Here is a 16938-nt window from a genome sequence, read left to right on the forward strand (position 1 = left end):
ATTTCACGGCTTTCCACGGGTAATGTCTGTGAATTAAAACGACAGGAAATGTAGTAAGAATCTATTTACTTTTATTTCAAGTGTATATTCCAAGTTTTTAATCATTTCTGGAAACTCTAATTGCGCATTTTAAGAGTTTTACCACAATTAGAGAGTGTACTTACAAGTCTGTACTAGAACCTTAAGGATTTCACCTGAGTCATACAAAAGACGCCAGAATAATTTGGCCTCAATTGTAAACATAAGCAGTATAGTCCTCACTTACAGGCTAACTACACAACTTTTAAGCCGTATAAACAAGAATTTATAATATTTGAAAGCAAATTCAAGTGAAAACGCTCCCTAAAGTGCCCGGCGTTGTAAATATTATCAGTTTTCTGGTTATTTCACGGCTTCCCACTGGTAATGTCTGTGATTAAAAACGGCAGGAAATGTAGTAAGAATCTATTTACTTTTATTTCAAGTGTATCTTCCAAGTTTCTAATCGTTTCTGCAAACTCTAATTGCGTATTTTAAGAGTTTTACCACAAGTAGAGAGTGTTCTTACAAGTATGTACTGGAACCGAAAGTATTTCACCTGAGTCATACCAAAGACGCCAGAATAATTCGGCATCAATTGTAAACATAAGCAGTATAGTCCTCACTTACAGGTTTTCTACACAAATTTTAAGCTGCTTAAACCAGAATTCCTAATATTTGAAAGAAAATTCAAATGAAAACGCTGCCTATTGTGCCCGGAGTTGTAAATATTATCAGTTTTCTGGTGATTCCACGGCTTTCCACTGGTAATGTCTGTGATTAAAAACGGCAGGAAATGTAGTAAGAATCTATTTACTTTTATTTCAAGTGCATCTTCAAAGTTTCTAATCGTTTCTGGAAACTCTAATTGCGTATTTTAAGAGTTTTACCACAAGTAGAGAGTGTTCTTACAAGTATGTACTGGAACCGTAATTATTTCACCTGAGTCATACGATAGACGCCAGAATCATTCGGCCTCAATTGTCAACATAAGCAGTATAGTCCTCCCTTACAGGCTTTCTGCACAAATTTTAAGCCGTATAAACAAGAATTCCTAATATTTGAAAGCAAATTCAACTGAAAACGCTCCGTAAAGTGCCCGGAGTTGTAAATATTATCAGTTTTCTGGTCATTTCACGGCTTTCCACGTGTAATGTCTGTGAATTAAAACGACAGGAAATGTAGTAAGAATCTATTTACTTTTATTTCAAGTGTATCTTCCAAGTTTTAATCATTTCTGGAAACTCTAATTGCGCATTTTAAGAGTTTTACCACAATTAGAGAGTGTACTTACAAGTCTGTACTAGAACCTTAAGGATTTCACCTGAGTCATACAAAAGACGCCAGAATAATTTGGCCTCAATTGTAAACATAAGCAGTATAGTCCTCACTTACAGGCTAACTACACAACTTTTAAGCCGTATAAACAAGAATTTATAATATTTGAAAGCAAATTCAAGTGAAAACGTTCCCTAAAGTGCCTGGCGTTGTGAATATTATCAGTTTTCTGGTTATTTCACGGCTTCCCACTGGTAATGTCTGTGATTAAAAACGGCAGGAAATGTAGTAAGAATCTATTTACTTTTATTTCAAGTGTATCTTCCAAGTTTTTAATCATTTCTGGAAACTGTAATTGCGCATTTTAAGAGTTTTACCAGAATTAGAGAGTGTTCTTACAAGTCTGTTCTAGAACCGTAAGGATTTTACCTGAGTCATACAGATGACGCCAGAATAATTTGGCCTCAATTGTAAACATAAGCAGTATAGTCCTCAATTACACGCTTTCTACACAAATTTTGAGCTGTATAATCAAGAATTCCTAATATTTGAATAAAATTCAAGTAAAAACGCTTCCTAAAGTGCCCGGAGTTGTAAAGATTAGCAGTTTACTGGTCATTCCACGGCTTTCCACTGGCAATGTCTGTGATTAAAAACGGCAGGAAATGTAGTAAGAATCTATTTACTTTTATTTCAAGTGTATCTTCCAAGTTTCTAATCGTTTCTTGAAACTCTAATTGCGTATTTTAAGAGTTTTACCACAAGTAGAGAGTGTTCTTTCAAGTATGTACTGGAACCGTAAGTATTTCACCTGAGTCATACCAAAGACGCCAGAATAATTCGGCATCAATTGTAAATATAAGCAGTATAGTCCTCACTTACAGGTTTTCTACACAAATTTTAAGCTGTTTAAACCAGAATTCCCAATATTTGAAAGCAAATTCAACTGAAAACGCTCCCTAAAGTGCCCGGAGTTGTAAATATTATCAGTTTTCTGGTGATTCCACGGCTTTCCACTGGTAATGTCTGTGATTTAAAACGGCAGGAATTGTAGTAAGAATCTATTTACTTTTATTTCAAGTGCATCTTCCAAGTTTCTAATCGTTTCTGGAAACTCTAATTGCGTATTTTAAGAGTTTTACCACAAGTAGAGAGTGTTCTTACAAGTATGTACTGGAACCGTAAGTATTTCACCTGAGTCATACCAAAGACGCCAGAATAATTCGGCATCAATTGTAAACATAAGCAGTATAGTCCTCACGTACAGGTTTTCTACACAAATTTTAAGCTGTTTAAATCAGAATTCCCAATATTTGAAAGCAAATTCAAATGAAAACGCTCCCTAATGTGCCCGGAGTTGTAAATATTATCAGTATTCTGGTGATTGCACGGCTTTCCACTGGTAATGTCTGTGATTAAAAACGGCAGGAAATGTAGTAAGAATCTATTTACTTTTATTTCAAGTGCATCTTCCAAGTTTCTAATCGTTTCTGGAAAGTCTAATTGCGTATTTTAAGAGTTTTACCACAAGTGGAGAGTGTTCTTACAAGTATGTACTGGAACCGTAATTATTTCACCTGAGTCATACGATAGACGCCAGAATAATTCGGCCTCAATTGTAAACATAAGCAGTATAGTCCTCCCTTACAGGCTTTCTGCACAAATTTTAAGCCGTATAAACAAGAATTCCTAATATTTGAAAGCAAATTCAACTGAAAACGCTCCCTAATGTGCCCGGAGTTGTAAATATTATCAGTTTTCTGGTCATTTCACGGCTTTCCACGGGTAATGTCTGTGAATTAAAACGACAGGAAATGTAGTAAGAATCTATTTACTTTTATTTCAAGTGTATATTCCAAGTTTTTAATCATTTCTGGAAACTCTAATTGCGCATTTTAAGAGTTTTACCACAATTAGAGAGTGTACTTACAAGTCTGTACTAGAACCTTAAGGATTTCACCTGAGTCATACAAAAGACGCCAGAATAATTTGGCCTCAATTGTAAACATAAGCAGTATAGTCCTCACTTACAGGCTAACTACACAACTTTTAAGCCGTATAAACAAGAATTTATAATATTTGAAAGCAAATTCAAGTGAAAACGCTCCCTAAAGTGCCCGGCGTTGTAAATATTATCAGTTTTCTGGTTATTTCACGGCTTCCCACTGGTAATGTCTGTGATTAAAAACGGCAGGAAATGTAGTAAGAATCTATTTACTTTTATTTCAAGTGTATCTTCCAAGTTTCTAATCGTTTCTGCAAACTCTAATTGCGTATTTTAAGAGTTTTACCACAAGTAGAGAGTGTTCTTACAAGTATGTACTGGAACCGAAAGTATTTCACCTGAGTCATACCAAAGACGCCAGAATAATTCGGCATCAATTGTAAACATAAGCAGTATAGTCCTCACTTACAGGTTTTCTACACAAATTTTAAGCTGCTTAAACCAGAATTCCTAATATTTGAAAGAAAATTCAAATGAAAACGCTGCCTATTGTGCCCGGAGTTGTAAATATTATCAGTTTTCTGGTGATTCCACGGCTTTCCACTGGTAATGTCTGTGATTAAAAACGGCAGGAAATGTAGTAAGAATCTATTTACTTTTATTTCAAGTGCATCTTCCAAGTTTCTAATCGTTTCTGGAAACTCTAATTGCGTATTTTAAGAGTTTTACCACAAGTAGAGAGTGTTCTTACAAGTATGTACTGGAACCGTAATTATTTCACCTGAGTCATACGATAGACGCCAGAATCATTCGGCCTCAATTGTCAACATAAGCAGTATAGTCCTCCCTTACAGGCTTTCTGCACAAATTTTAAGCCGTATAAACAAGAATTCCTAATATTTGAAAGCAAATTCAACTGAAAACGCTCCGTAAAGTGCCCGGAGTTGTAAATATTATCAGTTTTCTGGTCATTTCACGGCTTTCCACGTGTAATGTCTGTGAATTAAAACGACAGGAAATGTAGTAAGAATCTATTTACTTTTATTTCAAGTGTATCTTCCAAGTTTTAATCATTTCTGGAAACTCTAATTGCGCATTTTAAGAGTTTTACCACAATTAGAGAGTGTACTTACAAGTCTGTACTAGAACCTTAAGGATTTCACCTGAGTCATACAAAAGACGCCAGAATAATTTGGCCTCAATTGTAAACATAAGCAGTATAGTCCTCACTTACAGGCTAACTACACAACTTTTAAGCCGTATAAACAAGAATTTATAATATTTGAAAGCAAATTCAAGTGAAAACGTTCCCTAAAGTGCCTGGCGTTGTGAATATTATCAGTTTTCTGGTTATTTCACGGCTTCCCAATGGTAATGTCTGTGATTAAAAACGGCAGGAAATGTAGTAAGAATCTATTTACTTTTATTTCAAGTGTATCTTCCAAGTTTTTAATCATTTCTGGAAACTGTAATTGCGCATTTTAAGAGTTTTACCAGAATTAGAGAGTGTTCTTACAAGTCTGTTCTAGAACCATAAGGATTTCACCTGAGTCATACAGATGACGCCAGAATAATTTGGCCTCAATTGTAAACATAAGCAGTATAGTCCTCAATTACACGTTTTCTAAACAAATTTTGAGCTGTATAATCAAGAATTCCTAATATTTGAATAAAATTCAAGTAAAAACGCTTCCTAAAGTGCCCGGAGTTGTAAAGATTAGCAGTTTACTGGTCATTCCACGGCTTTCCACTGGCAATGTCTGTGATTAAAAACGGCAGGAAATGTAGTAAGAATCTATTTACTTTTATTTCAAGTGTATCTTCCAAGTTTCTAATCGTTTCTTGAAACTCTAATTGCGTATTTTAAGAGTTTTACCACAAGTAGAGAGTGTTCTTTCAAGTATGTACTGGAACCGTAAGTATTTCACCTGAGTCATACCAAAGACGCCAGAATAATTCGGCATCAATTGTAAATATAAGCAGTATAGTCCTCACTTACAGGTTTTCTACACAAATTTTAAGCTGTTTAAACCAGAATTCCCAATATTTGAAAGCAAATTCAACTGAAAACGCTCCCTAAAGTGCCCGGAGTTGTAAATATTATCAGTTTTCTGGTGATTCCACGGCTTTCCACTGGTAATGTCTGTGATTAAAAACGGCAGGAAATGTAGTAAGAATCTATTTACTTTTATTTCAAGTGTATCTTCCAAGTTTTTAATCATTTCTGGAAACTGTAATTGCGCATTTTAAGAGTTTTACCAGAATTAGAGAGTGTTCTTACAAGTCTGTTCTAGAACCGTAAGGATTTCACCTGAGTCATACAGATGACGCCAGAATAATTTGGCCTCAATTGTAAACATAAGCAGTATAGTCCTCAATTACACGCTTTCTACACAAATTTTGAGCTGTATAATCAAGAATTCCTAATATTTGAATAAAATTCAAGTAAAAACGCTTCCTAAAGTGCCCGGAGTTTTAAAGATTAGCAGTTTACTGGTCATTCCACGGCTTTCCACTGGCAATGTCTGTGATTAAAAACGGCAGGAAATGTAGTAAGAATCTATTTACTTTTATTTCAAGTGTATCTTCCAAGTTTCTAATCGTTTCTTGAAACTCTAATTGCGTATTTTAAGAGTTTTACCACAAGTAGAGAGTGTTCTTTCAAGTATGTACTGGAACCGTAAGTATTTCACCTGAGTCATACCAAAGACGCCAGAATAATTCGGCATCAATTGTAAATATAAGCAGTATAGTCCTCACTTACAGGTTTTCTACACAAATTTTAAGCTGTTTAAACCAGAATTCCCAATATTTGAAAGCAAATTCAACTGAAAACGCTCCCTAAATTGCCCGGAGTTGTAAATATTATCAGTATTCTGGTGATTGCACGGCTTTCCACTGGTAATGTCTGTGATTAAAAACGGCAGGAAATGTAGTAAGAATCTATTTACTTTTATTTCAAGTGCATCTTCCAAGTTTCTAATCGTTTCTGGAAAGTCTAATTGCGTATTTTAAGAGTTTTACCACAAGTGGAGAGTGTTCTTACAAGTATGTACTGGAACCGTAATTATTTCACCTGAGTCATACGATAGGCGCCAGAATAATTCGGCCTCAATTGTAAACATAAGCAGTATAGTCCTCCCTTACAGGCTTTCTGCACAAATTTTAAGCCGTATAAACAAGAATTCCTAATATTTGAAAGCAAATTCAACTGAAAACGCTCCCTAATGTGCCCGGAGTTGTAAATATTATCAGTTTTCTGGTCATTTCACGGCTTTCCACGGGTAATGTCTGTGAATTAAAACGACAGGAAATGTAGTAAGAATCTATTTACTTTTATTTCAAGTGTATATTCCAAGTTTTTAATCATTTCTGGAAACTCTAATTGCGCATTTTAAGAGTTTTACCACAATTAGAGAGTGTACTTACAAGTCTGTACTAGAACCTTAAGGATTTCACCTGAGTCATACAAAAGACGCCAGAATAATTTGGCCTCAATTGTAAACATAAGCAGTATAGTCCTCACTTACAGGCTAACTACACAACTTTTAAGCCGTATAAACAAGAATTTATAATATTTGAAAGCAAATTCAAGTGAAAACGCTCCCTAAAGTGCCCGGCGTTGTAAATATTATCAGTTTTCTGGTTATTTCACGGCTTCCCACTGGTAATGTCTGTGATTAAAAACGGCAGGAAATGTAGTAAGAATCTATTTACTTTTATTTCAAGTGTATCTTCCAAGTTTCTAATCGTTTCTGCAAACTCTAATTGCGTATTTTAAGAGTTTTACCACAAGTAGAGAGTGTTCTTACAAGTATGTACTGGAACCGAAAGTATTTCACCTGAGTCATACCAAAGACGCCAGAATAATTCGGCATCAATTGTAAACATAAGCAGTATAGTCCTCACTTACAGGTTTTCTACACAAATTTTAAGCTGCTTAAACCAGAATTCCTAATATTTGAAAGAAAATTCAAATGAAAACGCTGCCTATTGTGCCCGGAGTTGTAAATATTATCAGTTTTCTGGTGATTCCACGGCTTTCCACTGGTAATGTCTGTGATTAAAAACGGCAGGAAATGTAGTAAGAATCTATTTACTTTTATTTCAAGTGCATCTTCCAAGTTTCTAATCGTTTCTGGACACTCTAATTGCGTATTTTAAGAGTTTTACCACAAGTAGAGAGTGTTCTTACAAGTATGTACTGGAACCGTAATTATTTCACCTGAGTCATACGATAGACGCCAGAATCATTCGGCCTCAATTGTCAACATAAGCAGTATAGTCCTCCCTTACAGGCTTTCTGCACAAATTTTAAGCCGTATAAACAAGAATTCCTAATATTTGAAAGCAAATTCAACTGAAAACGCTCCGTAAAGTGCCCGGAGTTGTAAATATTATCAGTTTTCTGGTCATTTCACGGCTTTCCACGTGTAATGTCTGTGAATTAAAACGACAGGAAATGTAGTAAGAATCTATTTACTTTTATTTCAAGTGTATCTTCCAAGTTTTAATCATTTCTGGAAACTCTAATTGCGCATTTTAAGAGTTTTACCACAATTAGAGAGTGTACTTACAAGTCTGTACTAGAACCTTAAGGATTTCACCTGAGTCATACAAAAGACGCCAGAATAATTTGGCCTCAATTGTAAACATAAGCAGTATAGTCCTCACTTACAGGCTAACTACACAACTTTTAAGCCGTATAAACAAGAATTTATAATATTTGAAAGCAAATTCAAGTGAAAACGTTCCCTAAAGTGCCTGGCGTTGTGAATATTATCAGTTTTCTGGTTATTTCACGGCTTCCCACTGGTAATGTCTGTGATTAAAAACGGCAGGAAATGTAGTAAGAATCTATTTACTTTTATTTCAAGTGTATCTTCCAAGTTTTTAATCATTTCTGGAAACTGTAATTGCGCATTTTAAGAGTTTTACCAGAATTAGAGAGTGTTCTTACAAGTCTGTTCTAGAACCATAAGGATTTCACCTGAGTCATACAGATGACGCCAGAATAATTTGGCCTCAATTGTAAACATAAGCAGTATAGTCCTCAATTACACGCTTTCTACACAAATTTTGAGCTGTATAATCAAGAATTCCTAATATTTGAATAAAATTCAAGTAAAAACGCTTCCTAAAGTGCCCGGAGTTGTAAAGATTAGCAGTTTACTGGTCATTCCACGGCTTTCCACTGGCAATGTCTGTGATTAAAAACGGCAGGAAATGTAGTAAGAATCTATTTACTTTTATTTCAAGTGTATCTTCCAAGTTTCTAATCGTTTCTTGAAACTCTAATTGCGTATTTTAAGAGTTTTACCACAAGTAGAGAGTGTTCTTTCAAGTATGTACTGGAACCGTAAGTATTTCACCTGAGTCATACCAAAGACGCCAGAATAATTCGGCATCAATTGTAAATATAAGCAGTATAGTCCTCACTTACAGGTTTTCTACACAAATTTTAAGCTGTTTAAACCAGAATTCCCAATATTTGAAAGCAAATTCAACTGAAAACGCTCCCTAAAGTGCCCGGAGTTGTAAATATTATCAGTTTTCTGGTGATTCCACGGCTTTCCACTGGTAATGTCTGTGATTTAAAACGGCAGGAATTGTAGTAAGAATCTATTTACTTTTATTTCAAGTGCATCTTCCAAGTTTCTAATCGTTTCTGGAAACTCTAATTGCGTATTTTAAGAGTTTTACCACAAGTAGAGAGTGTTCTTACAAGTATGTACTGGAACCGTAAGTATTTCACCTGAGTCATACCAAAGACGCCAGAATAATTCGGCATCAATTGTAAACATAAGCAGTATAGTCCTCACTTACAGGTTTTCTACACAAATTTTAAGCTGTTTAAATCAGAATTCCCAATATTTGAAAGCAAATTCAAATGAAAACGCTCCCTAATGTGCCCGGAGTTGTAAATATTATCAGTATTCTGGTGATTGCACGGCTTTCCACTGGTAATGTCTGTGATTAAAAACGGCAGGAAATGTAGTAAGAATCTATTTACTTTTATTTCAAGTGCATCTTCCAAGTTTCTAATCGTTTCTGGAAAGTCTAATTGCGTATTTTAAGAGTTTTACCACAAGTGGAGAGTGTTCTTACAAGTATGTACTGGAACCGTAATTATTTCACCTGAGTCATACGATAGACGCCAGAATAATTCGGCCTCAATTGTAAACATAAGCAGTATAGTCCTCCCTTACAGGCTTTCTGCACAAATTTTAAGCCGTATAAACAAGAATTCCTAATATTTGAAAGCAAATTCAACTGAAAACGCTCCCTAATGTGCCCGGAGTTGTAAATATTATCAGTTTTCTGGTCATTTCACGGCTTTCCACGGGTAATGTCTGTGAATTAAAACGACAGGAAATGTAGTAAGAATCTATTTACTTTTATTTCAAGTGTATATTCCAAGTTTTTAATCATTTCTGGAAACTCTAATTGCGCATTTTAAGAGTTTTACCACAATTAGAGAGTGTACTTACAAGTCTGTACTAGAACCTTAAGGATTTCACCTGAGTCATACAAAAGACGCCAGAATAATTTGGCCTCAATTGTAAACATAAGCAGTATAGTCCTCACTTACAGGCTAACTACACAACTTTTAAGCCGTATAAACAAGAATTTATAATATTTGAAAGCAAATTCAAGTGAAAACGCTCCCTAAAGTGCCCGGCGTTGTAAATATTATCAGTTTTCTGGTTATTTCACGGCTTCCCACTGGTAATGTCTGTGATTAAAAACGGCAGGAAATGTAGTAAGAATCTATTTACTTTTATTTCAAGTGTATCTTCCAAGTTTCTAATCGTTTCTGCAAACTCTAATTTCGTATTTTAAGAGCTTTACCACAAGTAGAGAGTGTTCTTACAAGTATGTACTGGAACCGAAAGTATTTCACCTGAGTCATACCAAAGACGCCAGAATAATTCGGCATCAATTGTAAACATAAGCAGTATAGTCCTCACTTACAGGTTTTCTACACAAATTTTAAGCTGCTTAAACCAGAATTCCTAATATTTGAAAGAAAATTCAAATAAAAACGCTGCCTATTGTGCCCGGAGTTGTAAATATTATCAGTTTTCTGGTGATTCCACGGCTTTCCACTGGTAATGTCTGTGATTAAAAACGGCAGGAAATGTAGTAAGAATCTATTTACTTTTATTTCAAGTGCATCTTCCAAGTTTCTAATCGTTTCTGGAAACTCTAATTGCGTATTTTAAGAGTTTTACCACAAGTAGAGAGTGTTCTTACAAGTATGTACTGGAACCGTAATTATTTCACCTGAGTCATATGATAGACGCCAGAATCATTCGGCCTCAATTGTCAACCTAAGCAGTATAGTCCTCCCTTCCAGGCTTTCTGCACAAATTTTAAGCCGTATAAACAAGAATTCCTAATATTTGAAAGCAAATTCAACTGAAAACGCTCCGTAAAGTGCCCGGAGTTGTAAATATTATCAGTTTTCTGGTCATTTTACGGCTTTCCACGTGTAATGTCTGTGAATTAAAACGACAGGAAATGTAGTAAGAATCTATTTACTTTTATTTCAAGTGTATCTTCCAAGTTTTAATCATTTCTAGAAACTCTAATTGCGCATTTTAAGAGTTTTACCACAATTAGAGAGTGTACTTACAAGTCTGTACTAGAACCTTAAGGATTTCACCTGAGTCATACAAAAGACGCCAGAATAATTTGGCCTCAATTGTAAACATAAGCAGTATAGTCCTCACTTACAGGCTAACTACACAACTTTTAAGCCGTATAAACAAGAATTTATAATATTTGAAAGCAAATTCAAGTGAAAACGTTCCCTAAAGTGCCTGGCGTTGTGAATATTATCAGTTTTCTGGTTATTTCACGGCTTCCCACTGGTAATGTCTGTGATTAAAAACGGCAGGAAATGTAGTAAGAATCTATTTACTTTTATTTCAAGTGTATCTTCCAAGTTTTTAATCATTTCTGGAAACTGTAATTGCGCATTTTAAGAGTTTTACCAGAATTAGAGATTGTTCTTACAAGTCTGTTCTAGAACCGTAAGGATTTCACCTGAGTCATACAGATGACGCCAGAATAATTTGGCCTCAATTGTAAACATAAGCAGTATAGTCCTCAATTACACGCTTTCTACACAAATTTTGAGCTGTATAATCAAGAATTCCTAATATTTGAATAAAATTCAAGTAAAAACGCTTCCTAAAGTGCCCGGAGTTGTAAAGATTAGCAGTTTACTGGTCATTCCACGGCTTTCCACTGGTAATGTCTGTGATTAAAAACGGCAGGAAATGTAGTAAGAATCTATTTACTTTTATTTCAAGTGTATCTTCCAAGTTTCTAATCGTTTCTTGAAACTCTAATTGCGTATTTTAAGAGTTTTACCACAAGTAGAGAGTGTTCTTTCAAGTATGTACTGGAACCGTAAGTATTTCACCTGAGTCATACCAAAGACGCCAGAATAATTCGGCATCAATTGTAAATATAAGCAGTATAGTCCTCACTTACAGGTTTTCTACACAAATTTTAAGCTGTTTAAACCAGAATTCCCAATATTTGAAAGCAAATTCAACTGAAAACGCTCCCTAAAGTGCCCGGAGTTGTAAATATTATCAGTTTTCTGGTGATTCCACGGCTTTCCACTGGTAATGTCTGTGATTTAAAACGGCAGGAATTGTAGTAAGAATCTATTTACTTTTATTTCAAGTGCATCTTCCAAGTTTCTAATCGTTTCTGGAAACTCTAATTGCGTATTTTAAGAGTTTTACCACAAGTAGAGAGTGTTCTTACAAGTATGTACTGGAACCGTAATTATTTCACCTGAGTCATACGATAGACGCCAGAAAAATTCGGCCTCAATTGTAAACATAAGCAGTATAGTCCTCACTTACAGGCTTTCTGCACAAATTTTAAGCCGTATAAACAAGAATTCCTAATATTTGAAAGCAAATTCAACTGAAAACGCTCCCTAAAGTGACCGGAGTTGTAAATATTATCAGTTTTCTGGTCATTTCACGGCTTTCCACTGGTAATGTCTGTGATTTAAAACGGCAGGAAATGTAGTAAGAATCTATTTACTTTTATTTCAAGTGTATCTTCCAAGTTTTTAATCATTTCTGGAAACTCTAATTGCGCATTTTAAGAGTTTTACCACAATTAGAGAGTGTACTTACAAGTCTGTACTAGAACCTTAAGGATTTCACCTGAGTCATACAAAAGACGCCAGAATAATTTGGCCTCAATTGTAAACATAAGCAGTATAGTCCTCACTTACAGGCTAACTACACAACTTTTAAGCCGTATAAACAAGAATTTATAATATTTGAAAGCAAATTCAAGTGAAAACACTCCCTAAAGTGCCCGGCGTTGTAAATATTATCAGTTTTCTGGTTATTTCACGGCTTCCCACTGGTAATGTCTGTGATTAAAAACGGCAGGAAATGTAGTAAGAATCTATTTACTTTTATTTCAAGTGTATCTTCCAAGTTTCTAATCGTTTCTGGAAACTCTAATTGCGTATTTTAAGAGTTTCACCACAAGTAGAGAGTGTTCTTACAAGTATGTACTGGAACCGTAATTATTTCACCTGAGTCATAAGATAGACGCCAGAAAAATTCGGCCTCAATTGTAAACATAAGCAGTATAGTCCTCACTTACAGGCTTTCTGCAAAAATTTTAAGCCATATAAACAAGAATTCCTAATATTTGATAGCAAATTCAACTGAAAACGCTCCCTAAAGTGCCCGGAGTTTTAAATATTATCAGTTTTCTGGTCATTTCACGGCTTTCCACGGGTAATGTCTGTGATTTAAAACGGCAGGAAATGTAGTAAGAATCTATTTACTTTTATTTCAAGTGTATCTTCCAAGTTTTTAATCATTTCTGGAAACTGTAATTGCGCATTTTAAGAGTTTTACCAGAATTAGAGAGTGTTCTTACAAGTCTGTTCTAGAACCGTAAGGATTTCACCTGAGTCATACAGAAGACGCCAGAATAATTCGGCCTCAATTGTCAACATAAGCAGTATAGTCCTCACTTACAGGCTTTCTGCACAAATTTTAAGCCGTATAAACAAGAATTCCTAATATTTGAAAGAAAATTCAAGTGAAAACGCTCCCTAAATTGCCCAGAGTTGTAAATATTATCAGTTTTCTGGTCATTTCACGGCTTTCCACGGGTAATGTCTGTGATTTAAAACGGCAGGAAATGTAGTAAGAATCTATTTACTTTTATTTCAAGTGTATCTTCCAAGTTTTTAATCATTTCTGGAAACTCTAATTGCGCATTTTAAGAGTTTTACCACAATTAGAGAGTGTACTTACAAGTCTGTAGTGGAACCGTAAGGATTTCACCTGAGTCATACAAAAGACGCCAGAATAATTTGGCCTCAATTGTAAACATAAGCAGTATAGTCCTCACTTACAGGCTAACTACACAACTTTTAAGCCGTATAAACAGGAATTTATAATATTTGAAAGCAAATTCAAGTGAAAACGCTCCTTAAAGTGCCCGGCGTTGTAAATATTATCAGTTTTCTGGGTATTTCACGGCTTCCCACTGGTAATGTCTGTGATTAAAAACGGCAGGAAATGTAGTAAGAATCTATTTACTTTTATTTCAAGTGTATCTTCCAAGTTTCTAATCGTTTCTGGAAACTCTAATTGCGTATTTTAAGAGTTTCACCACAAGTAGAGAGTGTTCTTACAAGTATGTACTGGAACCGTATTTATTTCACCTGAGTCATACGATAGACGCCAGAATAATTCGGCCTCAATTGTCAACATAAGCAGTATAGTCCTCACTTACAGGCTTTCTGCACAAATTTTAAGCCGTATAAACAAGAATTCCTAATATTTGAAAGCAAATTCAACTGAAAACGCTCCCTAATGTGCCCGGAGTTGTAAATATTATCAGTTTTCTGGTCATTTCACGGCTTTCCACGGGTAATGTCTGTGATTTAAAATGGCAGGAAATGTAGTAAGAATCTATTTACTTTTATTTCAAGTGTATCTTCCAAGTTTTTAATCATTTCTGGAAACTCTAATTGCGCATTTTAAGAGTTTTACCACAATTAGAGAGTGTACTTACAAGTCTGTACTAGAACCTTAAGGATTTCACCTGAGTCATACAAAAGACGCCAGAATAATTTGGCCTCAATTGTAAACATAAGCAGTATAGTCATCACTTACAGGCTAACTACACAACTTTTAAGCCGTATAAACAAGAATTTATAATATTTGAAAGCAAATTCAAGTGAAAACGCTCCCTAAAGTGCCCGGCGTTGTAAATATTATCAGTTTTCTGGTTATTTCACGGCTTCCCACTGGTAATGTCTGTGATTAAAAACGGCAGGAAATGTAGTAAGAATCTATTTACTTTTATTTCAAGTGTATCTTCCAAGTTTCTAATCGTTTCTGGAAACTCTAATTGCGTATTTTAAGAGTTTCACCACAAGTAGAGAGTGTTCTTACAAGTATGTACTGGAACCGTAATTATTTCACCTGAGTCATATGATAGACGCCAGAATAATTCGGCCTCAATTGTCAACATAAGCTGTATAGTCCTCACTTACAGGCTTTCTGCACAAATTTTAAGCCGTATAAACAAGAATTCCTAATATTTGAAAGAAAATTCAAGTGAAAACGTTCCCTAAAGTGCCCAGATTTGTAAATATTATCAGTTTTCTGGTCATTTCACGGCTTTCCAGGGGTAATGTGTGTGAGAAAAAACGGAAGGAAATGTAGTAAGAATCTATTTACTTTTCTTTCAAGTGTATCTTCCAAGTTTCTAATCATTTCTGGAAACTCTAATTGCGTATTTTAAGAGTTTTACCACAAGTACTGAGTGTTCTTACAAGTATGTACTGGAACCGTACGTATTTCACCTGAGTCATAGGAAAGACGCCAGAATAATTCGGCCTCAATTGTAAACATAAGCAGTATAGTCCTCCCTTACAGGCTTTCTGCACAAATTTTAAGCCGTATAAACCGGAATTCCTAATATTTGAAAGCAAATTCAACTGAAAACGCTCCCTAAAGTGCCTGGAGTTGTAAATATTATCAGTTTTCTGGTCATTTCACGGCTTTCCACGGGTAATGTCTGTGATTTAAAACGGCAGGAAATGTAGTAAGAATTTATTTACTTTTATTTCAAGTGTATCTTCCAAGTTTTTAATCATTTCTGGAAACTGTAATTGCGCATTTTAAGAGTTTTACCAGAATTAGAGAGTGTTCTTACAAGTCTGTTCTAGAACCGTAAGGATTTCACCTGAGTCATACAGAAGACGCCAGAATAATTTGGCCTCAATTGTAAACATAAGCAGTATAGTCCTCAATTACACGCTTTCTACACAAATTTTGAGCTGTATAATCAAGAATTCCTAATATTTGAATAAAATTCAAGTAAAAACGCTTCCTAAAGTGCCCGGAGTTGTAAATATTAGCAGTTTACTGGTCATTCCACGGCTTTCCACTGGTAATGTCTGTGATTAAAAACGGCAGGAAATGTAGTAAGAATCTATTTACTTTTATTTCAAGTGTATCTTCCAAGTTTCTAATCGTTTCTTGAAACTCTAATTGCGTATTTTAAGAGTTTTACCACAAGTAGAGAGTGTTCTTACAAGTATGTACTGGAACCAAAAGTATTTCACCTGAGTCATACCAAAGACGCCAGAATAATTCGGCATCAATTGTAAACATAAGCAGTATAGTCCTCACTTACAGGTTTTCTACACAAATTTTAAGCTGTTTAAACCAGAATTCCCAATATTTGAAAGCAAATTCAACTGAAAACGCTCCCTAAAGTGCCCGGAGTTGTAAATATTATCAGTTTTCTGGTGATTCCACGGCTTTCCACTGGTAATGTCTGTGATTTAAAACGGCAGGAAATGTAGTAAGAAACTATTTACTTTTATTTCAAGTGTATCTTCCAAGTTTTTAATCATTTCTGGAAACTGTAATTGCGCATTTTACGAGTTTTACCACAATTAGAGAGTGTTCTTACAAGTCTGTTCTAGAACCGTAAGGATTTCACCTGAGTCATACAGAAGACGCCAGAATAATTTGGCCTCAATTGTAAACATAAGCAGTATAGTCCTCTATTACAGGCTTTCTACACAAATTTTGAGCTGTATAATCAAGAATTCCTAATATTTGAATAAAATTCAAGTAAAAATGCTTCCTAAAGTGCCCGGAGTTGTAAATATTATCAGTTTTCTGGTTATTTCACGGCTTCCCACTGGTAATGTCTGTGATTAAAAACGGCAGGAAATGTAGTAAGAATCTATTTACTTTTATTTCAAGTGTATCTTCCAAGTTTCTAATCGTTTCTGGAAACTCTAATTGCGTATTTTAAGAGTTTCACCACAAGTAGAGAGTGTTCTTACAAGTATGTACTGGAACCGTAATTATTTCACCTGAGTCATACGATAGACGCCAGAATAATTCGGCCTCAATTGTCAACATAGGCAGTATAGTCCTCACTTACAGGCTTTCTGCACAAATTTTAAGCCGTATAAACAAGAATTCCTAATATTTGAAAGCAAATTCAACTGAAAACGCTCCCTAATGTGCCCGGAGTTGTAAATATTATCAGTTTTCTGGTCATTTCACGGCTTTCCACGGGTAATGTCTGTGATTAAAAACGGCAAGAAATGTAGTAAGAATCTATTTACTTTTATTTCAAGTGTATCTTCCAAGTTT

Source organism: Myotis nattereri, assembly GCF_964212035.1.
Source record: "Myotis nattereri genome assembly, chromosome: X".
Taxonomy (NCBI): domain Eukaryota; kingdom Metazoa; phylum Chordata; class Mammalia; order Chiroptera; family Vespertilionidae; genus Myotis; species Myotis nattereri.